The sequence below is a fragment of the Nicotiana tomentosiformis genome, chromosome 6 (assembly GCF_000390325.3).
Source record: "Nicotiana tomentosiformis chromosome 6, ASM39032v3, whole genome shotgun sequence".
NCBI lineage: Eukaryota > Viridiplantae > Streptophyta > Magnoliopsida > Solanales > Solanaceae > Nicotiana > Nicotiana tomentosiformis.
Window position 1 is genome coordinate 37,062,115 of NC_090817.1, and position 25,924 is coordinate 37,088,038.

Genomic DNA, 25,924 nt, shown 5'->3' on the forward strand with positions numbered 1-25,924 from the left:
TCCAAATCTAATCAAACAATACTTAACTATGTCAAATAAAGTCATAAAAATCAATCTCAAACAATAAAGCTTAAATCATTAATTAAATCTAAAAAGTCAACACTGACCCACATGGTTAAAGCGCGAGTTCGAGATCAAAATCTATTGACCCATAACTCCACAATTCCAAATATGTAATTAGTTTTCAAATTCGAGTCCAATTTGGTGTTCAGAATCCCAAAACTCACTCTCTTAAGTTGTAGCAAAACCCCTAATTTTACTCTTTAATTTCATTTTCTTGGTATAAAAATCCATAAAAAATTAAGATATATGATCAAATCCAACTAAGAATTACTTACCCAAGATTTGATAGAAAACCCTCTTCAAAATCTCCTCCTATCATTATCCAAGTCTCAAAAATTAAAAAATAAGATAAATCCCGAAATCTGGACGTTAAATACCCCTGGCAAAAAAATCCTTAATCAGGATCGCAACATGCCTCACACTATCATGAAGACCACTTGCCTGGCCCTCTATACGATTTTGAACTCCCTCATGTGATCATGATACATCATCAGATAGACGTATGCGATCGCGCACCTGCCTGCGCGACCGCGATGCACTTCCCACCAAAGCTATACGATCACAAACCTCTCTATGCAATCGTGAAGTAGAAATGTACCCTACCCACTATCCTTCTATGAGATCACGACCTACAACATATGATCGCAATTCACACCACTGATAGCAGAAAGACAGCAATCCAATTCAATCCGGAATACTGCAAAACTATCCTAAAACTTACCAGAGCCCCACGGGACCCCGTCCAATCATCTGAATATGTTTGCATGCTCTATACAAACTTTTCTAAAGGCTCAAACACTAAAAATAACATCAAAATCAAGAATAGCGTCTCAAAAAAAAATCTCAAATTTACTTAAGTTCAAAATTCTAACTTTCGACTAGAAACGCCAAATCGACCCTCGGCCATTCGAGGCCTGAATCAAACATACGTACAAGTCCAAAATCATATGTGGAATCTATTGAAACCCTAAAATCATTAATCCAGGATTGTTTACCTATAATGTTAACTTTGGTCAACTCTTCCAACCTTAAGCCTCTAGTTAGGAACTAAGTGCTCCAAATCACTCTCGAATCCCTCGGAAAACAAACCATCTATAATGACCACATCGATCGTTTTGCTTTCTATATCCTCGTTCCCCTAATTAAGACTCATCTATATGCTTTTACTATTTTATATGCGGGGATGGTTGGTTTGGAAGAGTTCGGGTTAAAATCGAAATACTTGGTTCATTAATAGTGGCCTAAGATGGCCAAGTTTGATTTGAGTCAATATTTTGAGTAAACGACCTTGGAACTGGTATTTTATGGTTCTAATAGATTTTTATGATAATTTTGGACTTGGGCGTGTGTTTGGATCGAGTTTTCGGTGATCCGGGAGCGTATCGTCGCCTAATGTTGAAAGTTGGTGCATGGAAGGTTTTAAACTTCTTTAGATTTGGTTTGAAGTATACTTTGGTTTTATCGAGGTCCCTTTGGGATTCCAAGTCAGGGAATAGGTCCGTATGGTAATTTATGACTTATACGTAAAATTTGGTGTCATTTCGAATTGTCTAAGTAAGATTCGACGCGTTCGAAGCTAGTTGGAAAGTTTGAAGTTCATAAGTTGATTTAATTTGCTTTTGGGGTGCTATTATTAGTTTCAATGTTATTTTACGTGTTCCGAGGGTTTACGTAGGTCCGTATTATATTTATGGACTTGTTTGTGCAGTTGGATAGGGTTCCGGGTGGCTCGGGTGTGTTTCGGATCGCGTGAAGCTAAGTCCAAAACTTCTGAGTTGCTGGTTCTGCTTTCCTTCTCTATGAAGCAGAGATGCCCTCACGTTCGCGATGAAGGAAATGGGGGCTGGGGGTTCTTGTTCTACGTTTTCGCAATACGAGGGTCGCGATCGCGAAGCTTTAGGGCACTGGCCTCTGCATTCGCGATCCATTGTTCGCGTTCTCGTAGAAGGCCTAGGCCTGGGGGCTGGGCAAGTTAGATGCCCTTCGTGTTCACAAAGGGCGGGTCGCGTTCACGATGAGGGGGCGGCTCAGTGCATCGAACTCGCGTGGCTCTTTTCGCGATCGCGAAGAAGCATTTCAGGGGCCTGAGCAGTTTTGCCTTTGCGATCGCGAGGGCATTTTCGCGATCGCAAAAGAGGAATACCTAGACAGAGACTTGTTTTAAATCGGGAATTAGGCACATTTTCTCTTATTTCACTTTGGGTTAGCTGGTTTTGGAGCACTTGGAGAGGGATTTTTCCCCTAGCATTTTGAGATAAGTAATTAACACTTAATGTGAGTATAATACATTGTTATGGGTAAAATTTAACATGTAAATTGTGAAAATTATAGGATTTTGTTAAAAACCCTAGGTTTTGATAAAAATGGGATTAGACTACGAAAATTATTATGGAATTGAGTATAAATTATATATTTGTGTTCGTGAGGTTATAGGTAACATTTATTTACAAAAATTTCTGGAATCCGGGCACGTGGGCCCAGGGGTAAATTTTAGGAATCTTTCAAATTGGGTAGGGTAATTACTCTAAAAGTTAAATTATAAACTTTTGAGCATATATTGATTAGTTTGTACAATCTTTGGCTAGTTTTAGAGTGCTCGACATCGATTTGAGGCTATTAGTGTGAATTGTGGACCGGGAAGAAGACTTGAAAATGAGGTAAGTCTCTTGCCTAACCTTGTAAGAGGGAATTATCCCCGTAGGTATTCTAACTAATTATTTACTAATAATTATGGGTTCTACATACGCACGATGTGACGAGAGTTCGTACGTAGCTAAAATCATGCTTATGTCCAGGTAGACTTAGGACTTTACCATGTACTACTTGTATTATTTACACCCAACTTGTTAGCTTAATTACCTGAATTTATAATCAAAATTGGATAAAGGATTGTAAAAGACTGAGCTTCATTACTTTGAGTTTTGGCAGAGTACTTGATTGTTAGGCGGAATTTATGCCTTCTTTGAGTATTATTCCTACATAGTAGTCATTGATCGGAGTTTGTAGAGTATTCTCTATTCCTGTGAATCAGGCCGAACGCCTCGGCAGTATATTGATGCATCTATGATTCGCATCGGTCGACCCTAGGCAGTGTACACACTATTCTGGATCGGCCCGTATGACCTTGACATAAATTGTGGGTGATATTGCTCGGAGTCCGATTATACTTGATAATTCTTTCTTGATCTGAGAGTTGAAAATTACTTGGTGGCTTTTATGTGTTAAAGACTTGGCATGTGATAGTTGGAGACCTAAAATTGATATTATGTTTAAGAATCATTATTTACTGTTTCTTATTTCACTGTTATTGTTGCATTTCATGCCTATTTATGATTCATATACTTTATTTATTGACCTCTAGTAAGTGTTGATGTCGACCTCTCGTCACTAATTCTTCGAGGTTAAACTAGATACTTACTGGGTACATGTTGTTTATCTACTCACGCTACACTTTTGCACTAATCATGTAGGATCTGAGGCAGGTGCATCTGGTGGCCAGTCAGGCGCGTACCCCCGCTACCCGGAGACTTAGTGGTGAGTTGCTTCCAATGATCCGTTCTGCAGCATCTAAAGTCTCTTTCTTATTGTATTTATTTTTCTGTCTATCTCACTCTAGACAATAGTATAGGAGATTTTGTATATTCTACTAGTTTGCTCGTGCACTTGTGACATCGGATTTTGAAAAATTCTAGTAGATATTCATGATTTTTGATTATTAAATTCACCACTTCACTCTTATGTTTATTATGTTTTATATTACTACGGTTACCTACTATTTATTTCTTTATTAAATAAAATCAATGAATTTAACAATATTAAAATGAACACTTAAATAGATAGTTCACCGTTGGTTTGCCTAGCGGTGACATTGGGTGCTATCACGGCCTATAGTGCGAATTGGGTCGTGACACCATGCATCCCTATAAGTCATAAATATCAAAACAACCTATAAGAAGCATCAAATAAGGGAATGAAGTTTTGGAATTCAAAACGACTGGTCGGGTCATTACAACAATAATTGATTCCATCAAAATAATGGAATAGGAGATTAGCTACTCATAATAGTAAGTAAGAAAAGAGTTCCAAACCTTTATACATGCACTACGTTGGGGAAGCTATGTGTTAGGTAAACCAACCGCACATGTTTTAACAAATGCAACATACTATCCATAAATATTGTACTCCCATAATATAATAAGGCAAGAAAGCAAAAAAATTCAAAAAAGTAGAATGAAAAAAGTGCCCCCTTTTTATTAGCCTATTTCGAAGAGGGAGAAGGTCTTATTGCAATCTCAATGCTAAAGTCAAGCCTCTTCATTCATTCATGGCGTCGCTTTCTTGGAACTAATTCATAGGCACTTTCCATTAGTTAGACTTCACACACTATATAAACAAATAGTTGAGCGAGGAGCTTTAGAGAGAAAAGGGGGGAGCTTTAATTGAAGTAAGGGTGGAGCTCCTCTCCTTACACTACGGCGAAGCTTCAACGACCAAAACCAACTATGGTGTTTCACGATCAGTATTGGAAATGAATGGAGAAGTGGTGGAACGTGCGAAAAGAATTTCTGACTTGCTTGGTCGCTTTAGCTAGCCGAACATGTGCCAGAAGTCTATACTGGGCATTTCAGTAGGTCAAGCAAGTCTGCTGACAAGCTCGATCATCCTTCCTCTTATGTATTACAATTTAGGTGCTTTTCATGCTGCCTTTAGCGGAAAACGGACTTAATGGACAAATAAGGGATAGGCAAGAATCTGTTATTAGCTTCAAGGATAATAAGAGTTAAGGACAGTAGTTGCAAACAAGAAAATCAAACTATCTTCTTATTGATACTCCTTTTGTGCTAGACCGAGTTCGTTCATTCTTATCTTTCTCCACCCGTTCGAAGAAGCAAAAACAAAAGCCCAAAGAGAAAAGCCCAACGAATGTCAGATGCAAAACTGTCTCAAGACAATTCAATCACCGAAAAGTAGTGGTTTAGCATCAACTCATTCAATGAATATTCTTAATTCACCACACTGATGAATCCTACTCTGTATTTTCCAGCGGACCCTATGGTTTGCTGCTTGTTTGTTCGACTGACTGATTCTAATCGATTGGGCTTCGTTCCAAGTCCTCCCTTAGCTTCCCAGCTTTTAAGGTGAGAGCGGACTCTAGTCCACGATTCCTGGATTCCAACCATCACACTAAAGCGGACACCCAACTATGGAAAATCCTCCTTAAGTGCTAGCAGGAAAAAGAAAAGACTTAGCCAAAAAGGTTCATATGGAGCTACATTGCAACAAATCTTTTTTTTCTGCAGCATTTCTAGCTAGTGGGGCATTGGTCATAGCCGAAATTCATCGAAGGGATAAAACTAGAATCGAGAAAGAAAGGAATAAGACCTAGGGCGTGAAATAGCACACAGTAGTTTAGAGTAGAAGAAGTGAAACTTTGGAAGCCTGCGCCCCGGCGTTTTTGTGTTTCACTATCATGTTCCTCACTAACCCGAAAGACTTTCTCTTTTATTCTTAAATATGGGTGCTAACCAGATTCGGTTAGTTTTGCTTGACTAATTGATGAAAAAACTCGAAAAAAAGAGATTTGTCCTCTCCTATAAAGAAATCAAAATATAATTATTTCAGGGGATAATCTATCTTTTCAGCCCGAGTACTCTGAACTAAGTCCAAAGGCTAGATCCCACTTAGAGAAGGGAGCGAGACCAAGCCGAGCCACTAGTAGAGGCTAAAAGCAAGTAAGCATTTCGAGTGTATGGATGCAAGAAGGCACTTATTAAGACAGACGACCGAGAAAGAAAAGAAAGGAAGAGTCAACTCTTATGTTGCAAGGTTCCACCCCAATCAAGTAATAAGCACTAAACTGAACAAGTGCAATAGTAAAATTCATAACTAACAAGAGAAAATAGGATGAAAAGGAGTAAAAGTCCGTTTGGATGGGCTTATTTTAAGTGACTTTTAAGCCAAAATAGCTTTTAAGCCATAAGTTAGGAATTCTAACTTTTGGCTTTTGGCTTGTTTTTGTCATTTTAGCTTAAAAACAAATGCTTAAAAGCACTTTTTTACTCTATCCAAACACTACAAAATGGCTTAAAAGTTATTTTGACTTAAAAGCACTTAAAATAAGCCAATCCAAACGGGCTCTAAAACTCGTGGCCAAATCCATCTCTCATATCCTTGAGTTCCCTAAGTATTATCTCTAGGTCAAAAAGTTCTGTAAAATCGTGTGTATTTATAGGTGTAGGAGATATTTTAGTCCAATACCAATTCGGCTGGAAAAAATTGGGCATCATATAAAGGCTCGCGTGACCCTTAGACGAGTTCATAGCTTTTCTCTTCTTGATTTTGTCACCCTGTATTTCTCGTCAAGTCATCTTCTTTTGCTTCAGTTTCTTTCAAACTTACTCATAAACATAAGAAATACGTAATTAGCATAATTTTCTTCAAAAACCATATAATCTCCCACAAATCACATGAGATATGATACGATAGTATACCAAATAATATGTACATTTTGCTATTTACTATATGTCGAAGAAGCAGCCAGAATGCTTGAAACTTTAGAGAATTCTACTCACACGGTTGCCGAAATTCTACCAAAAATGATGAAACTTTACCAAGAGCTTTAGAAGAAACTGATGCAGTAGCTTAGACTCTTCATCGAGCTTGCAAAAGGCCTGCATGGATGATGGACTATGAGGTAACCGGAATTAATATCAATGATGAGACAATTAGTCATATTGCATTGTTTGCAGATTTTAACCTTACAACTTTTGAGAGTGTTGACTAAGCGATACAAGCAAGAATATGAAATTGACTACATAGAAGTGTTTGCTCCAATTTCAAGACATGTTGTATTTGCAGTACTAAATCCTTGGTCTATTTTCCAACTAGACATCAAATCGGCATTTTTGCATGGATACTTGGACAAACAGGTATTTGTAGAACAATCTCCTGGTTATGTATAGATTGAAAATGTGCATAAGGTGTACAAGTTAAAGAAAGCTCTTTATGGACTAAAACAAGCTCCTTGAGCTTGGTATAGTCGTATTGATGCTTATTTTTTAAAAGTAGTTTTCCAAAAGTGCCCATTTGAGCGCACACTTTTTGCTAAAATTGGTGATAAGGAAAAATACTTATTGTCTGTTTTGTATGTTGATGATCTCATCTTTACTGAAAATTATGATGTTGTGTGTAAAGAATTTAAGAAATTCATGATGGATGAGTTTGAGATGTCTGAACTTGGCATGACACATACTTTCTTGGCTTAGAGGTGATGCAATCTTGTAAATGGAATATTTATTTCTCAACAAAGGTATGTGCAAGAAATTTGGAATAGGTGTTGGATAAGAGTTTGGTTTAAGATGCAAAAAGATCATGAAGGCAAGAAGGCGGACAACACACTTTCAGGGGCGGATCTACGTTGCAAGTTAGGGGTACCACGGCACCCGCTCGCTTCGTTAAAATTTCTATCATGTACATAATATTTCTGTGAAAAAGCATATAAATGGATAGAATGGCACCCAAAAGTCACAAAGTGGAAGTGTGTGCCATTAGTTTAGCCTTCCCTTTGAAGTCTTTTCTTGGCCTCAAGAATGCAAGTTCGATTCCCTGTTGGAGCAGCTCCTTTGGTTTTTTTCTTTTTTTCTACTTATTAAGATTTCTTTTATTTTTAGTTGAACCCTAGGGCCTCATATCTTTTCCTTCTTTTTCGGTTATTTCCCTCCTTTTATTACTTGTTAAGTCTCTCTTCTTCATTTTTTTAACTTTCAGTCCTCATTTTGTTTCTATCATTATACCTTACTTTATAAACAATTATTTTCTATAGTAATTTTAATTAATTTTAATTAGAATATAATTTTTTTTATTTTTAATGAAACGATATTAATTTATATATTGGAATATAATTTGAGCAATATCTTCTATTGGTTTTTGAAAAAAAATTAAATGGCTTGATTGATAGTCGTTTTGAGTTGAATATCATAGGTTGAATGTTGAAGGTTTTTCTTTGAAAATAATTGCCATATAACTCAACAATTAAGATGGAAAAATAAATAAAAAACAATACAAGTAAATTAATCTAGTCAAACAAAGAATATAGTATAGTTAAGGTACCCTTTAAGCAAATATTTATATTGGAAGCGCTCTTTCATGAAATGTTATTTTTCTTTTGCATTTTTATTTAGAATGTGTTTAAATTAAGCGTTAAAAATTTGAACTAAAATCGAATTTATTTGCTTTGTGAATGAAAGGCCTATTCAAATTAACCAAAAACTAACCGAATCGACCCATTATTTCTAATTTGTCTTTGTAGCTACTGTATACTGTATGCATAATATGGTGGCACCCGCAACCTTCGAATCTTGAATTCGCGTCTGCACACTTTACAAGCAAATTATAGGAAGTTTGATATATCTAACTTCTACAAGACCATATATGCAGTGAATCTCGTAAGAAGATACACGAAGAGCCCAACTGGAAAGCACATGCTTGTTGCCAAAAGAATCTTGTATTACTTGCAAGGGACTCAGGTTGTTAGATTAGTCTATAAAATAGGTGAGAAGCCAGGTTTGATTAGCTTTACTGATAGTGACTGCATGAGATCAAAATGACAGAAGAAGCACTTTAGGTTATGTTTCTATGCTACAGACATGGGCTTTTCGTGGTCTTCCAAGAAACAATCAATCGTCACTTTGTCAAGTACAAAAATTGAATTTGTTGTTACCTACAATACAGTAGTTGCAAAATGGTTAAAAAAAAAATAGTTAACCATCCATTTTTTTCTAACTAAAAAATAGATTGGATAATGAACTTTTTAAAAACGAGTCAAATATGGATAAGAACCATATTATTCATTTAGAAAATGGATAACCAATGGGTCTAACTTTTACATTTGAAAAGCCTCAAATTCGGGGTTCCTCAAGTTAGGGAGACTGAGAATTCTCCCAAAAGTGATCATATGCAAGAAATCATGGATAATATGGATATTATCCACCGGTTAATTCATTTTTTATCTGTATTAAATATAGGTCGGATCGGATAATTTATCCGTTTTTTATTACCTATTTTCGACCCGAATCATATCCGACCGCTAGTTTGCCACTCGTGCGTGTGCTTGTAAATCTGATCTTTTTAATAAGAAGAAATGAAAATAGAAGCCAACTCACGCTGTAAAAAGCACAATCAGAACACGTGAAATTTTAGTTAAGAAAAGAGTATAAAGTGAAATTTCCTTGAAAGTAAAAAATTAAAGTTAAGCAAAGAAGCTACATCTCTTTTATTAGTATTATTATATTATTGATATAAAAAATATCTAACCAAAATATATGCCACTAGGAAAATTATAAAACAAGTATGATGGATCTGTTAAAATAATTTCGTACTATATGCGTTAGTAGAAAAAAGAGGTTTTTCCTAAAGAAAATCTAGAATTGGAAAAAATTAAACTGTTAGGGACGGAGAAAACTGTACATGACGCGGTCTGGAGGCAACCGTATTTCCGCGTAGACCAGAGGTCGCTGGAGCACCTCCGTCCTTTTCTCTGTCTTTATCTCTGTTTTGTACTCGTAGCTACTAGGGATCCGGAACCAAAATAATATATTTTTGGACTAAGACACAAAAATAGGTAGAAAATAAAGTTAATGACCAAAATACATATAGCGTCCTTTAAAGGGGCGTTATATTTGAATATGAAAAGACGGTCAGTTATAGCGCCGTTTATTAAGGCGTCATCCCTTTCCCCACCAAACAGAACTCTTCCCCCCATCCTCTTAAAAAAACTAACGAACAACGCCCCCCCCCCCCCCCCATTAACGACCAAAAAATCTCGAGTAGACCCCACATGTCACGCAAAAAGTAAAGATTCTAGATCTCACATCCTAGCTAAGGCGTTCTCTCGTGGTGGGTTGCTCGTTTCGGCTCTAAATCACTGAATCTTCAACTTTCCAAAAATCTTAAATCGAGGTATTCCGACTTAATTTTTGTTAAAACTCGTATAAAAAATGCATATTAGTTATTTTTAATGTGTTTTATGTTGTTTTGTGATTGTTTTGCGATTTAACTAATTTATTATTTTTATCCGGACTATGATATTAGTGTGCTAAAAAAATAGTAAAAATAGAGAAATTATTATTAGTTATTAAAAAAAACTTAATTAGTTACTTTTTATTGTGGTATATCTATTTTCGTGAATGTTTTGTGATTAAATTTATTTGCTATTTTTATCCGATTTAGATTATTTATTTGCTTAAAGACTAGTAAAATAGATAAATTGTTACTTTAGTTCCCTCTAGTGATATCTTGTGGCCTAATGTAGTGCTTGTATTTGTAATGTAGTGCTCTTTTAGCGTAGTAAAATGCAGTGCTCTTTAGCGTAATATCCTTGTAGTTATTGAAATTAATCATTTAAGTATCTATTATACCCAAAAATACGTCAAAATAGCTGATAATTCAAACACAAACTTTGTCCAATTCTAGTCAGCGATCGTAAGAAAATAACATGAAAAAACAACAATATTTTCCGGATACATTGGTTCTACTGGGCCTCAAATATCGAGCCCGGAACTCATATGTGAATATTTAATAATTAAATCGTGTATAATTATAAAAATTAATTATTTAATTTTATTATAGTCAAAAATAAGTGAGTCATAAACAAAACTATATTATAATAAAACTAACATATAAATTAATAAAACTAACATATACAATATAAAACTAACATATAAATAATAAACTAACATATAAAATAACAGACATGTTAAGTGATAAATCGAGAAAATTTTCTCATCATGAACATAAGAATTCAGGATATCTTGGTGCTACTAGACCTCAAATATCGAGCCCGGAACCCATATGTGAATACAAACAAACATATAAAAAAATAAAACTAACATGTAAAATAACAAAACTAACATATTAAAGTAAAATAATGTAATTAATATTGTTTAATTTACAGTAGACGACATGTAGGTTCCGCCTTTGCATCCCAGACCTGCCAATCTGGAGCTACTGTTGTTACAGGGCGATCATAGGTCGTCGCACATATGGGAGGGACAGTTACTGGCCCAAACGTTCCGGGCCAGGAGAGTAGACGATATGTGAGGCTTTCTCACGGACCACCCTCTCCATCCCCGTATAGTCAGACGCCTCCAGGATACGGGCTTTTATAGGATTGTGGAGATCGGCCGGCTACAGTTGGATTGATCGTTGATTACGGCCTTGATAGAGTGGTGGCGACCGGAGACGCACACATTCCATTTGCCCATTGGCGAGGCCACTATCACGCTTCAGGACGTGGAGGTCCTGTATGGTTTGCCCGTTGATGGACACCTTGTTGCTTTGTCAAATGCCATCAGAGAGTATACGGGTTTGCACTACAAGGAGATGTTGCAGCAGCTCACCGGTTTCCAGTCACCAGATGAGACTGCACTGTTTGGGGCTAGTCGTCTGCAGTTGACGATTGTCCGACAGCATTTGGTGGCATTGCACTCTGACATCACAGACGATACACTGAAGCTTCATATTCACCGGTATACGAGGTTGCTGCTACTCCTTATGTTTGGAGGGGTTTTGTTCCCGAACACTTCGGGAAACCTAGCCAGCTTGAGATTTCTTCATCATCTTGAGCGGCTAGATGATTTACCCCAGTACAGCTGAAGTGTTGTTGTTCTCGGCTACTTGTACAGGCAGATGTGCCAGGCGAGCATGGGCACCCAGCGTGACGTTGCTGGATTTTTGTCGATGCTACAGGTGAAAACATATTCGAATACTCTATTCATTATAACATACCCAATAAAAATATACCTTAAATTTTACGTCCACTTTGTGTGTTAGGTTTGAGCCTGGGAGCGGTTCCTGCATTTGCAGCCATCTCTACCACCATTAGCTCCGGGTGCACCACCTCCGTTTCTCCCTCTAGCTAGGAGGTGGGTTGATAGGCAGAGATATGGACGAGAGTACGAGGCTCGACATAATCTCCCTTTATGCAGGGATTTGTTGGATTTGCTGGAGAGCGCACAGGTAAATGTATACCTAAGTTTACTTGGCCTGGCTTCATATGTGTTGAGTATACTAACGTTTTCTGTTGTTACTTAATAGTTCATTTGGAGGCCATACAACAACGAGCTAATAGTTGGATTGCCCGATTATTGCTTGGTTGGCCGAATTATGTGGAGCTCTTCCGTCCCGTTGATGTTCCTTGCTATTGTGGAGCATCATGCCACCGAGCGAGTACATCGCCAGTTTGGCCGCCCGCAGCTTGTACCCCCACCCCCCACCTGGCATATCACACATTACTAGCGGGATGATCGTTCCAGGGTGGACCAGACATATATGACAAGGCTAGAGGCAGAGATCGATACTTGGGACCAGCGACATGACCTGATTCCGCCCACCCCTCTACTTGACCGGACGGAGACTGAGGGATATCCCTGCTTTGCGCAACCTCATTATTGCGAACGTCTTCAGCCTTGACGTACATTTTCAATATTTTTATCAAAAGAAATTTCTGGTATTTATCCGGAGTCTTCAAAAAATCACTCAGAGTTTCATCATCCTCGATGTTAAACTCAGCATAACAAGAAACCCCTTACGGAGTGACAGAATATGGATATCTTCCAGTTACTTTAAGGTTCACTGAACGTTTGCTCACACTCATTGTTTTACATAACAACGATACCAATCTATCATACTCCATTGTAAGTGGCAACTTAACATGATACTATGGAGATAAACTATAGCTTACTGAGTTATGCGCCACCACAACCTCACCTCCCCCCCCCCAATATAATAAAACCCTAATTCTTCGCTCTTCAGACATTATGACAAAATGCAAAACAACTTAACGAAGAAAAATTTAACAAGACTTGAGAATTTTTCTCAATGGATTTTTACAAAATCCTTAACGTCTTTAAATAAGGCAATTCCAAATCCTGGGGGTCGAATTTTTTGGGGTATATCGCCTTAAATAAATGCGCTATACCCATTTGAATTATTATTATGTCAGTTAAGCGCAAAATAATTATTGGTGGGCCCACAGAATATGTATAGCGCCTTAATAAACGGCGCTATACCTGACCGTCTTTTCATATTCAAATATAGTGCCCTTTTAAAGGGCGCTATATGTATTTTGGTCACTAACTTTTTTTTCACCTATTTTTGCGCCTTGAGTCCAAAAATGCATTATTTTGGTTCCGGACTCTAGCTACTAGTACTAGTATTGTATTTTCTTTTTTAATGTTCTAACACATAATACTTTTTCAGATCTATAAATAATTTAATTTTAAAATTTTTATTTTACATTTAGCTACATGCTTTATATTCAAAAGTCTCACGTCATATTTAAGATTTTAAGTTTTAATTTTTTTTTTCTTTTTTAAAACTCTACATTGAATCAAATTATGACCACATAAATTGAAATAGAGAAAGTAATATTAATTTATCTTTATTTAGTTGTAGCGACTCTAATGTGCTTATCCAAAATATGTCCGTTCAGTTTATTTCAATTTATTTAGCAATTTTTAACTAATACTTCTAAGTTCTAGTTTATGTGACATTGAGCTCGTTTGGATAAATTTATTTTAAATAACTTTTAAGCATAAATCATAAGTTAGGAATTCTATCTTTTGGTTTTTTTGTTTTTATTTTGTTGTCAATTTAGCTTTAAAACAAGTACTTAAAAGCACTTCTTTTTTTACTTTATCCAACACGCAACAAAATGACTTAAAAGCTATTTTGGCTTAAAAACACTTAAAACAAGACAATCCAAACGGGTTCATGGTCTCTTTTTGGTACTCCCTCCGGTCCACAATAAGTGATTTTTTGGTCTTTTTTTGTGGTCCCAAAATATCTGATTTTTCCAGATTTCAAGAATGAATTATTTTTTTTTTTTTTTACATTGCCTTTGGAGTAAATAGTGTTAGAGTATGTGTTAGAAGTATTTATGTGAAGAGATAGTAAATGTTAATATAGTCAATTTCATTGTTAATTAATATTAAAATGTGAATTTCTTAACATGTGTGAAAACAGTCAAAAAAGTACTTATTGTGGACCGGAGGAGTATATTTTAAAGAGTATAATTCCTGTTATACTTAAAAATAATTTAACTTAAATAATTTTATTTTATCTCAATGACATAATTTTATATTTACAATAGGTAACAGGAGTGAATACAAAATTTAAGAAGAAACCAAAAAAGAAATTGAGGCACAAGTAACTACTCTATCACGGAAGCAGACGTTGGTGTTGCATTAGGTGGAAAGAACGTAAGAGCATTTAGTAATGAGAGTTATTAATGAGATGAGCATTCAGTTTTAACTTTTACCTCCATTAATAGAAATCAAAAAAAAGAAAGAAAAGAGAATCAGTTCTATCTGTGAACTATCAGTGAAGACAGCATCGCTCCTAGTATCTTTTTTTTGTCACATTTTAAATTTGAATAGATAAGAAGAAACCCTCCTCTTAAAACAATGGACTGGACACACTGTTGCTCTTGTTTTATTCTACTTCTCTCTTGCTCCCTTTTGCCTGCCGTTTCGTCTTCAACTTCTATCTCCGGTTTGCTCCTTTTTCTTTTACTATTAGAGTTTTTTTTTTTTTTTTTTTTGGTTTTCAGTGCAATCAAAGTTAATTGCCATATTATAGATTTTCGTGCCACAGATGGAATTTTGGTTCATAGAGTTTCAACCGGGAGAAATCTCCTTCAGGTTAGAAAAGGTAATCTTCAAGCTTCTTTTCCTGATTTAATTATTTTATGTTTTTCACGATTTAGTTGATCGTAGTTATGAGGTCATCGTCTATGCTCTAAATTTTGGTAGGAGAAAACATCATTTCATTGAACTTCGATAAATTGCTCTTGGGTTACACTTTATACTCCCTCGGTTTTAATTTATGTGAACCCATTTGATTGGGCACGAAGTAGTTTAAGAAAAGACATAAAACTTTTAAACTTGTGGTGTAAAATGATGTATATATTTTGTGTGGTTATAAATCATTACATAAAGGTAAATTATTTCCAAATAGGGAAGCGGTCATTCTTTTTGGCACGGACTAAAAAGGAAATACGTTCAAATAAATTGAAACGGAGGGAGTATGTCATTTTTCAGTTTTATTCTCTTCTGATCTCGTTTTCTTGGGGCCTCTATGTCAAAATTTCATTTTTGTTTGGGGAAAGGAAAGGGTTTTTCCCCTTTGAAATTGAAGGTGGGAGAATGCTTAATGATGTATCTCGATTTGCTGTCTTGTGCTCTCTGGGTTCTCTTGATCAAAATTTGTTTAAGTACTATGCATTAATCTTGCAAAATATATCTGTACAATTATGTCAATTAAAAGGTAATTACAGATATCGATAACTCTATTTGATAGCATCGATTGATATCTTAACTATAAGAGGTTAAATTGCACTGATGGTGTAAGAAATACATTACATTGTCAATCAGTGCATGTAACTTAAATTCTTTTTGTTTTAACAATCTCGGATGCCTTCTACTACTGCAGGGAAAAAAAAAAACTTTTCCCAAAAAAGGAACACTTGGAACGGCTAGGGCAAACTTTGTTGGCACTTCATGAATGTTAAATGTAACAATATATGAATCTTTTCCACATAATGTCGAGTTTACTCATTTCCCCCGGAGCAGGCACTAATTTGAGTAGTGTCTTGTTCTGGTTAAGGTGTTAATGTCTTTTGGCTTCAAGTGCATAACCTCTTCTGCTTTTTTTTTGGAGTAAGAGTGACAATGTGATGGTTCCACGTAATGTTCTTTTAGATTTTTTCTTTTCAAGTTCTATAAGCAGTTATCATGTGCTCCAGTCTTGATTGCATTCTCGCATTTTAAGTGTCTGCGAAGAACCAAATGCATTTTTTGATAGAACTCTTTCTTTCCTACACGTGCATATCAAAATCTGTAAGCAAATCCTGATGTCTTCATTAATTTTAAGAATGGCTATGAACAGTCAAGTGACGATCTTCAAATGCTTTGATTTCTTTATAACTCCCCATCTCGTTTGATTGCGGAATGAGGTCTTTTTAACTCAAGAATATACGGATATGATGATTTCAGGCAATGGTGAATTGCGCTCATAGGCTTTTGTTTTACTTCTAATTCACAAAATTTGCTTTGGTGGAGCTCAGTTCCATGGACTGTCGAGTTCAACTTTTCTTTTCTTTTCCATCTGCTTTTCTGGTTAAATTATTCTCAAAGATGCTGAACGTGGAAATGTATGACCATTATCAGATCATTGTAAATGGAGCAAGTGCTGTTCATTTGATAATATTGCATTGTAGTTGCATCTCTATGCGGTTGAAATATCATCTAGGACTGCATGACATCTGGGTTGAAGTTAGTTATGTAACTTGTTTATAAGATATGATTTGAATTGTGGTACAGGATGTTCTGATGAAAGTGCTAAACATAACTCTCTTTCGTTCCAACTTCAACTTGAAATACTCTCTTTTTTCAACTTCAATTAAATATTGTCCAAACATCTAAGAATGACTATGGTTATGTCATGATAGAGAAGACAATTGTTTTAGCTTACTTTCTCTTAAAAGATATCTGTGGTGGTTGGGTTGGAGAGAAGACAATCCAGAATTATCTTTGGACAAGGGAATTAAGAATAAAGATAAGCATCTTCAGGGAACAAGCTATTAACATGAGTACTGGTGGAATAACAAACACGGTTCGTTTGAGCTGCCCGAAATATTTAACTGCAATTTGTGTATTGGTTATATTTATATGTATAGAGTTATTGCGTTTTGTAATATACTGTTCAATTTATAAACTGACTTAGAAGATGATCTGAGTTTGCTTAAATCCCCTTAAGAATTGCTGAAGCATTGTTTGCATCAATACTCTATGCAGCTTGTCCTGTTAGCTTTGAGTTGCAGAACTACACAGTCATCACTAGCCAATGCAAAGGACCGCAATTCCCAGCCAAACAATGCTGTGATGCTTTTGTACAGTTTGCTTGCCCTTTTCTGATCTTTTGAATGATTTGTCATATGAGTGCTCCGCCACCATGTTCAGCTACATCAATCTCCGCGGGAAGTACCCACCTGGTCTTTTTGCCAGTATGTGCACAGGTACTAAACAAGGTCTGGACTGCCCCAGATTAGCACCATCACAATCTACCAATGATGATGCTAATAGCAGCCAGATAAACTGTAAACTATCGCCAGTTCAGATAATGGCCACAGCTTTTATGTGGGTGTTATTGTTGGTTTTCTGATGATCTCACAAGGTATTAGTACACTTTCAGTATTCTTTCTTCAAATACTGTTTGTACAACTGAGTTCTGCATCACCTTCCACAGCTCCACTGATTGATAATGAACAAAACATGCATTGAAAGGCTCCCTCATATTTATTTACATCAGAAGAATCGTCTTTTGCTAAATATTCATGTTTAAAAGTATCTGCCCTTTGTTATTGAAGATGCTGGTTGGAATTCATCCTTTTGTCTTGTATATCCCGCTTGGGGTATTTTTAGCTTCCTTTTCGTATTTTCCTGTTTGTTTGAAACCTTGGGCGTTGGAGGGAGGGCTTTAAATTTTTATGATGACTCACGCGTGTTCATTGGTGAGTACTATGGACAAGTATCTCGCTATTACAAGATTCTACAACCTCAGTAGCGGAATAGGGTACCATAAAAAGGTTTATTGTAATTTCTTCAAAAAAGAAAGAAAGAAAGGTGTATATATATCATTACCGTAAGAGGTTTTCCTTTCTAAGACATTAATGTTGTCGAATTAGTCCATGGGTTTAAAATACAGGGTGATGACAATTACTTTGCACTGGCTGATTACGCCTAACAACTTTTCTTTCACTTCCTTTCCCTGGTAATAAGGTCAGTTTATTAGCTTACTACTTTAAACTCTTCAATATTTGGTTCGCACCTATCGCGAAGAAACAGAGGACAAGAAAATTCCCTTCGCCGAAGTTATTAGAAAACTATTGCAGATTTATACATGCGAAGATAGTAGTATATGTGTGTGTGCTTCGTGGAGTAGGCAATAGGAAGATTGGCACCCATATGATGGTATAAAAAATAGATTTAGGCAAACATTAGTCACTACTGCTGAAGAATTTGAGTCCGTCGAGCAAGGCAGATAGATCAAATGAATTCACTATACAGTGATTTCCAATTTGTTTGAAAATTATGTTATTCAGGGGACTCAATCCTCGACTATAGCATAATGCCCCGGAATTTTTTTGCTATTTATTTCGTCCTCGTTCAGGCACTAATTTGGGCACAGGGGTATATGAAAAGTTTTGAACGTGTATAACACCTAAATCTCATTCTTGGAAGGCATTACAGATGTTTAGAAAGGGAGTAGCAGTGGTATGGAACCAATTGAAGATGGTTAAGGGGAGAAGACGATCTTAGTTGCACAAGATCCGTTTCAACCGAGCATATCTTCCAGCTTATGACGAATTGAGCTAAGAGCTATATGTCAAATGAAAGCTCTTTGGCTCTAATTTTCAGAATTTCAAACCGTTTATCGTCTACATTAATACAAAAGGTTATGACTTTTTTACTAAAGGGTAACAGTGTAGTACCCTGGCCCTCGAAACAGTTGTGGCCAACGGTTCAAACCGTGGGGACCGACCGTGGCCATAGTTCAATCGTGGTAAATTCCAGAATGTGGCATCGAAGGAAGGCCTGAGGGACCAGGCCAACCATGACCACAGATTTCAACCGTTGCAACAGATTATCCTAGGCCTATAAAAGGCCCCAAAAATGTGATTTTCTCATTCTTAACACCCCAAAGAGTTAAAATCTATTCCTTTCAAGGAGATACTAACCCAAGATCATTCCATAATGTCCAAGGTGTGTTTTCAAAGTGATTATAGCTGGATTATTACTGCAACGACTCGATCAGTTGTTTTACTTTCTAGAACCCCATTCCCCTATTTAAGACTTTTCGTATGTGCTTTTCCTATTTTATGACTTTGCGGTGCAGTTGGTTTGTTTTTGGAAGTATTCTGTTTGAATTCAGAATACTTAGTTCCATAATAGTGGCCTAAGGTGGCCAAGTTTGACTTAAGTCAACACTTTGAGTAAACAACCTCGAAATCGAGATTTGAAGGTTACAATAGGTTCGTATGGTGATTTTGGACTTGGGCGTATATTCGAATCGAGTTTCGGGTAGAATGGGAGCGTTTCAACGCTTATTGTTGGAAGTTGGCATTTTGAAGGTTTTACAATTTTCTATGTTTAACTTGGGGTTGACTTTGGTATTATCAGACCCTGTTTGGCATTTCGATCCTGTGGGGTAGCTTCATTTTGTCATATTGGAATTGTGTGTGAATTTGGTGTCATTCTGAGTTGTCTAAGTATGATTCATCGTAGATGGAGTTAGTTGGAAGAAGTTTGAAGTTTAGAGGTTGATTAGTTTGGTTTGAGATGCGATTCTTGGCTCTGATGTTATTTTGTGTTCTTCGAGACCTCGAGTAGGTCCGAATTATATTTATGGACTTGTTGGTATGATCAGACGGGATCCCGGATGGCTCGGGTGAGTTTCGGACCACCCAAAGCAATGTTGAACTTGGCAGATTTTGCTGCTATCTGGTGTGAATCGCGACTGCGAAGGTGCTACGCAATCACGTAGTATTATGTAGTGTTGGGGGCGAGTTGTTCTTCGGTTGCACAGATGAAGGGTCGTGATCGCAGAAGGGAGGCTGACTAAGCTTTGTGTTTGCATGGAGAGGGTCGCGAACGCGATGGGTAACAGGGGCTAGCCTGGGTTGGAAGCTTGTGTTTCGCAATCGCTTGAGGCCTTTCACAATCGCGTAATAGTAAGTTCTGGGGGCTGGGATTTTGGCCTTTGTATTCCGGGGCTTAGCTCGCGATCGCGAAGGCTTGGGTTATTATTATTTGCGATCGCGTGAGGACACTCATGATCGCGTAGAAAGAAATTCCAGCGGTGGCAGTTTTGGCCTTCGCGGTCGTGGTGGTGCTTTCGCGATCGCGAAGAGGAAGGACCTGGGCAGAATATAAGTTTCATTTCATCCTATTTTCTTTTGGCTTGGGCGATTTGGGAGCTTTTTGAAGAGCCATTTTCATCAAGTATCACGAGGTATGTGATTTCTGCTTATTGTGAGTAAAATACATGGATTACGTGTGGATTTTAACATGGAAATTAGTAGAATTGTAGGATTTTGTTGAAAAATCTAGAATTTGGTAATAATGAGATTTGATTACGAAATTGATTATGGAATTGGATATAAATTATATATTTGGGTTCGTGATACCATGTGTAATATTTATCTTCAAAATTTTTCGAAATCCGAGTTGATTTTTGTTGACTTTTTGAGTGAGGTTGGGAATTGATTCTATTGTTAAATTATGAGTTTTTGAGGATACATTGATTGGTTTGCTCGTCCCTTTGACTAGTTTCGAGTTGCTCTGCGTCGATTTGAGGTGTTAGTGAAGTATTGGAGGCGGGTAGACTTGGAAGCAAGGTAAGTCTCTTGCCTAATTTTATAAGTGAGAATTATCTACGTAGGCACTCTATTTGTTATGTGCTATGTGTTTTGGGTGCTACGTACATACAAGGTGACGAGCGTTCGTACATAAGCTAGATTCTTGGTTATGACCGAGCAGAATTATACCTACATCATGCTTTAATTGTAATACCTGAATTAATCTTGCCTGTTTGATTACTTGAATTCATAACTGAGCTTGAGACTAGAATTTACGTATTTGACCGAGCCTCTTTACTTTAAGCTTTAGTGGGATATTTGATTGTCAGTAACAAATATGCTTTCTCTGCATTCCTATCGCCGTGTTGTGTTTATGTGATTGGTAGTTCTGTGTTTTATTGACTCACACGTATCTTTGCGAGTGAGGCTAGTGCCCCGATGAAAGTTACTCTATTCATATAGGATCTGGCTATTCGCCTCGACAGTGTTATGTAATATCATTATGGGGAGCATGTCGTTCGCCGACAGTAATATGAGATGCATCTATTGATCGGGCCGTACGACCTCAGTGGTATTGTGGTAATACTATTCTTATGGGATCGGGTCGTTCGTCTCAGCAGACTTGTGCGTAATATTCGATAGAGAGTCTATACATATGAGTTTTCCTGACTTGAGATTCAACATTATATTTGATATTGGTGTCACGACCCAAAATTCCACCTTAGGCGTCGTGATGACACCTAGTCTCTAAGACTAGGTAAGCCGATTACTTACAACAATTAAGCCAGTTTAATATTGATAATTTAAAATAAAGATTTATATAAATACCGAAATAAATGTGAAATAAGCCTACGCAATAATAATCACTACAACCTCCCAAGACTAGGTAATACAGAGTCACGAACTCTAGCTGAATAGATAGAAAGATCTCAAAAATCAAAATTTAATACTGTTCGGATAACAAACTTACAATACAATAAAAAGGGAAAGGACTCCAAGGGACTGCGACAACCAAGCAGCTCTACCTTGAATCCTCACGATGCAGAAGCTAACTCTGCTCGAGTTCGATATCTCCAACACTTGGATTTGCACAAAAGTGTGCAAAAATATAGTATGAGTACACCACGGTCGGTACCCAGTAAGTATCAAGACTAACCTCGATGGGGTAGTGACGAGGTATAAGTCAAGACACCTACTAGTCATAATAACTTGTGCAGTAAATAAGTATAAAGCTAATAATGAAAACAATAAGCAGAAAATGACAACAAGGAATAAACAAGTGATATAACCGTAAAGTAATCCGAACACCGTTAAATACCATAAAACCAATTAAGGAAAAACAATGATAACCGAATACTCAAACTGTTCTAACATAAGTTTCACAACAGAATTACTCTAAGGTAACCCATCTCATAAACACAAGTCACGAGTCCCAAATCACAAATCATATGCTCATGGAACCTCGTGCCCACATTTTCCATCACGACCGCACGGACAACTCACGTACCAATATCTCAATCCGCCCGGCATGGTCACAACTCAATATTTGTAATGACCCGACCGGTCGTTTTGAGCATTTGCATTCCATTATGCTATTTGAAGTCTTGAGTAGCTTCGTATGATATATTATGACTTGTGTGAATCGTCGGTTTTGGTTTTCAGGTGATTCAGAATTTGATTTGGAAGAATGATTCTCAACTAGGAAGCTTTATGTTGGACGAGTTGACCAAGTTTGACTTTTGAGTATTTGACCCCGGATCAAAGTTTTGATGGTTCCTTTAGGTCCGGATGGTGATTTGAACTTGGGCGTATTCCCGGATTTGCATTTGGATAATTCTAGAAGGTTTCGACACTCATTGGCGAAAGTTGGAAATTTGAAGTTTTGGAATGTTCATAAGTTTGACCGGGAGTTGACTTTGATGATATTAGGTTCGGATTGCGGTTTCGGGAATTGGAATAGCTTTGTTATGTCATTTGGGACTTGTGTGAAAAATTTAGAGTTTATCCGAGTTGATTAGATATGGTTCGACATGAGTTTTGGAAGTTAAAAGTTCAAAAGTTCATTAAGTCAATTTGAGGTGTGATTCGTCGTTTCGGTGTTGTTATGTGTGATTTGAGGACTCGAGTAGGTTCGTGTTATGTTATGTGACTTGTTGGCATGTTTGTACGGGGTCCCGAGAGGGCTCAGATGTGTTTTGGATGAGTTTCAGATAATTTTTGTTCATGTTGGCAGTTCTGGTGCTGGTTCTTCGCACCTGCGCATAATTGGCCGCAGGTGCGGACGTGCTTATGCGATGAAATTCTTGCTTCTACGAATAAGAGGCGTCTTGGTGAGTTTCGCATCTGCGGAGGAATAAGCGTAGATGTGTAGGCGCTTCTGCGGGGTATGTAACGCTTCTGCGAGAATGGTCGTGAGCTAGGTGTCCGCTTTTGTGGTGGTGCATACGCTTCTGCAAAGTCGCAGGCGCGGAAGGTGTTCCGCAGGTGCGATCATGGTTCCTTAAGTTGAGGTCGCAGATGCGACGTTTTAGATCACAAATGCGAGACCACAGGTGCGGCATTTTGTTCGCAAATGCGGAAGTTCTAGGCAAACTCATTATATATCGAGGTTTGGTTCTTTTTGTCATATTTTGAGTTAGAGACTTTGAATTTGGGCGATTTTGGAGGTGATTTTCACCACATGGATTGGGATAAGTGATCTATACTAGGTTTTGGTTATATTTCATGAATCCATCTCCATTTTGGCATTTAATTGATGATTTCAAAGTGAAATTTTGGGGGGTTTTGTCTTAAATTTCATAAAGTGAATTTTTGAGTTTGGAACATCGATTCAGAGTCGTATTTGAGTGAAACTAGTATGGTTGGAATCGTAATTGAATGGGTTGTCGGATTTTGTGAGTTTTATCAGGCTCCGAGGTGCGGGCCTGAGTTTGACTTTTTGGTTCACTTTGAGCTTTTGAAGATTCCACCTTTATCGTTTGGGTTTGCTTCCTTTGGCATTATTTGATATTATTGAGTTGATTTTGGCTAGTTTTGAGCCGTTCTAAGGTCGGTACGCGCGGGATGGCGTTTCCAGAGTATTGTTGGACTGCTTGGTATTGGATTCGGCTTGTTCAAGGTAAGTAACACTTCTAAACTTAGTGATGAGGGTATGAACCCCTGAATATATGTGTTATGTGTTGGGTGTTGAGGTGACGCACATGCTAAGTGACGGGCGTGTGGGCGTACACTGTGTGAATTATGATTCGGATGATTTTATGGTACTGTGTAGTGAACTAATCTTGTTTCTATCCATGAAATTTCCACGTGCTAGAGTAATTGAGTTGTGATCCATGTTAGAAACCATATTTAGGATATGATTATTCTGTTGGGACCCACTGAGGTCATTTCTTCTGTTGAGTTATTTGCTTAAATTGCAATGACATACTCAGTCATATTCATTCATTTGCATATCATATCTCAGTCTCTGTTATCACTTGTTTTCACATCATGTTATCATTGTTGGGCTGATTGGCATGAGATTTATGAGGCCGAGAGACTGGAGAGGATGATGAGTGAGTGAGGCCGAGGGCCTGATTGTGAGTGATATTTATGGGATCGGTCTGCATGCCGCAACAGGCTTTATTGATTCATGCCATGATTGGCTTATATTAGCGTTTGGGCAGGGTCCACCCCTCTGGAGTCTGACATACCAAAAGTTAGCGCAGGTACCTATTGAATGCGTGTTCCGAGTGCTAGTGCCGAGTTATTGGGAGGACTGAGTGACCGGGATGACTGAGTGACTGGGAGGATTGAGTGACTAGGAGGACTGAGTGACTGGGAGGACTGAGTGATTGAGCGCGCTAAGCGAGGTTGAATGCTTCGAGAGCATGAGCACATGAGTTTATCATTGTGGTGCATTACACTTGACATGCACACTTGGCATGTAGTCATAAAGATGTATTTCCTCATGTTGTACGGTATGGTGACATTCATGACTTCACATGCGCATTGACCTGTAGGCATAAAGATGTACTTTCCTCATGCCATCTTATAATGAAGCATCTTATATGTTGTTGAAAATATTTGGGAAAAATCACAGTTTTCTACTATACTCACATTTTGGTGATTTTGGTGAAGATTTGGGTTTTTACTGTTATATCTGAGAAGCATGACTATTTTCCATAAGTGTGAACGAGCTGACCATCATATCTTTGAATATTATTTGTACATTTTTCATTATATTGGTACGAGTTATTCTTGGATGTTGGTGTTGGACTCTGACCCTTGTCCAAGCTCATCAATGCTTTCAACCTATGGTAAGGTTTGTTAGTTATTGCGTACATGGGGTCGGTTGTACTCATATTATACTTATGCACCATGCGTGCAGATTTTGGGTGCTGATGTTACTGTGTATGGCGGGAGCTGGCATTGAAGATGTACATGCGTTCTGGTTATAGCTACCTCTTGTTCATGGTTGCTTAGATTTATAGAAATCTGTTTATGTACATTTCAAACAGATGATGTATTTATTTCATACCAGTTTTTTGAACTCTAAGTCTTAGAAGCTCATGATTTGTACTACCAGTCCTTGGGGAGTTGTATAAAATTCAGTTATTTCATTTTTGACTCTTATCATTATCATTATATTGTGGTGTATTGTTAATTAGTTTACCTAGCGGGTTTGGTTAGGTGCCATCACGACTAGTTGGATTTTGGGTCGTGACAAGTTGGTATCAGAGCTCTAGGTTCATAGGTTCTACGAGTCATGGGCAAGTGTCTAGTAGAGTCTTGCAGATCGGTATGATGACGTCCATTACTATCTTCGAGAGGTTACATGGCATTTAGGATAAACTTCCCGTCTTTCTTTCCTTATCGTGCGGCATTGATTCAGCTTGAAGCATATCTCTTTGAATTCTTTCCACTCACTTGTATGCGCATGTGAGCGCTCGGTATCAACTGTACATCGACGGCTTGTGGATTCTATGAATGAGGTGCTAGATGTATTTTCTATGTTTTGGTGATGGGCCAGTCTGGAGTACTTGAGGCCCAGTTTGGACCGCAGCTTAGGCTCGGTATTTCTGTTGTGTGAGCATGTGCTTTTGGACTTCTACGTCCAGTGGTGTCCCTAGAGTGGGACTGGTGACTCAGTGAGTGGTTGGATGGCTATATGATTAGTAGGGTATGACTGCGGGATGTGTTCGGACGACTTGAATGTGACGGGAAGAGTTTGCTTGAGATATGAAAAAGACTATTGGATGCTCGATTTCAGTGGATGTGTCATACAGTCTTGAGTTATGAAGGTTTTTGAGAGATTCTCTCGTGTTATTTCATTTGTGAAACGAAGTAGATTTTCATATCTTGTTGATAAGTTTAGACTCATGAAGATTAAGTGATTGCGTAGTAGTTGTGGCTGTGAAAGAGTATAGAAAGATGCCAATTTGAGGCTAAGCAAATGGGTTATCT

The 25,924-nt window shown here is 37.5% G+C and overlaps 1 pseudogene; it reads left to right on the plus strand.

Annotated features, from left to right (window-relative positions):
- Positions 1–14,389: 14,389 nt before the first annotated feature.
- On the plus strand, positions 14,390–17,487 carry LOC104104410 (GPI-anchored protein LLG1-like; annotated as a pseudogene).
- Positions 17,488–25,924: the final 8,437 nt, after the last annotated feature.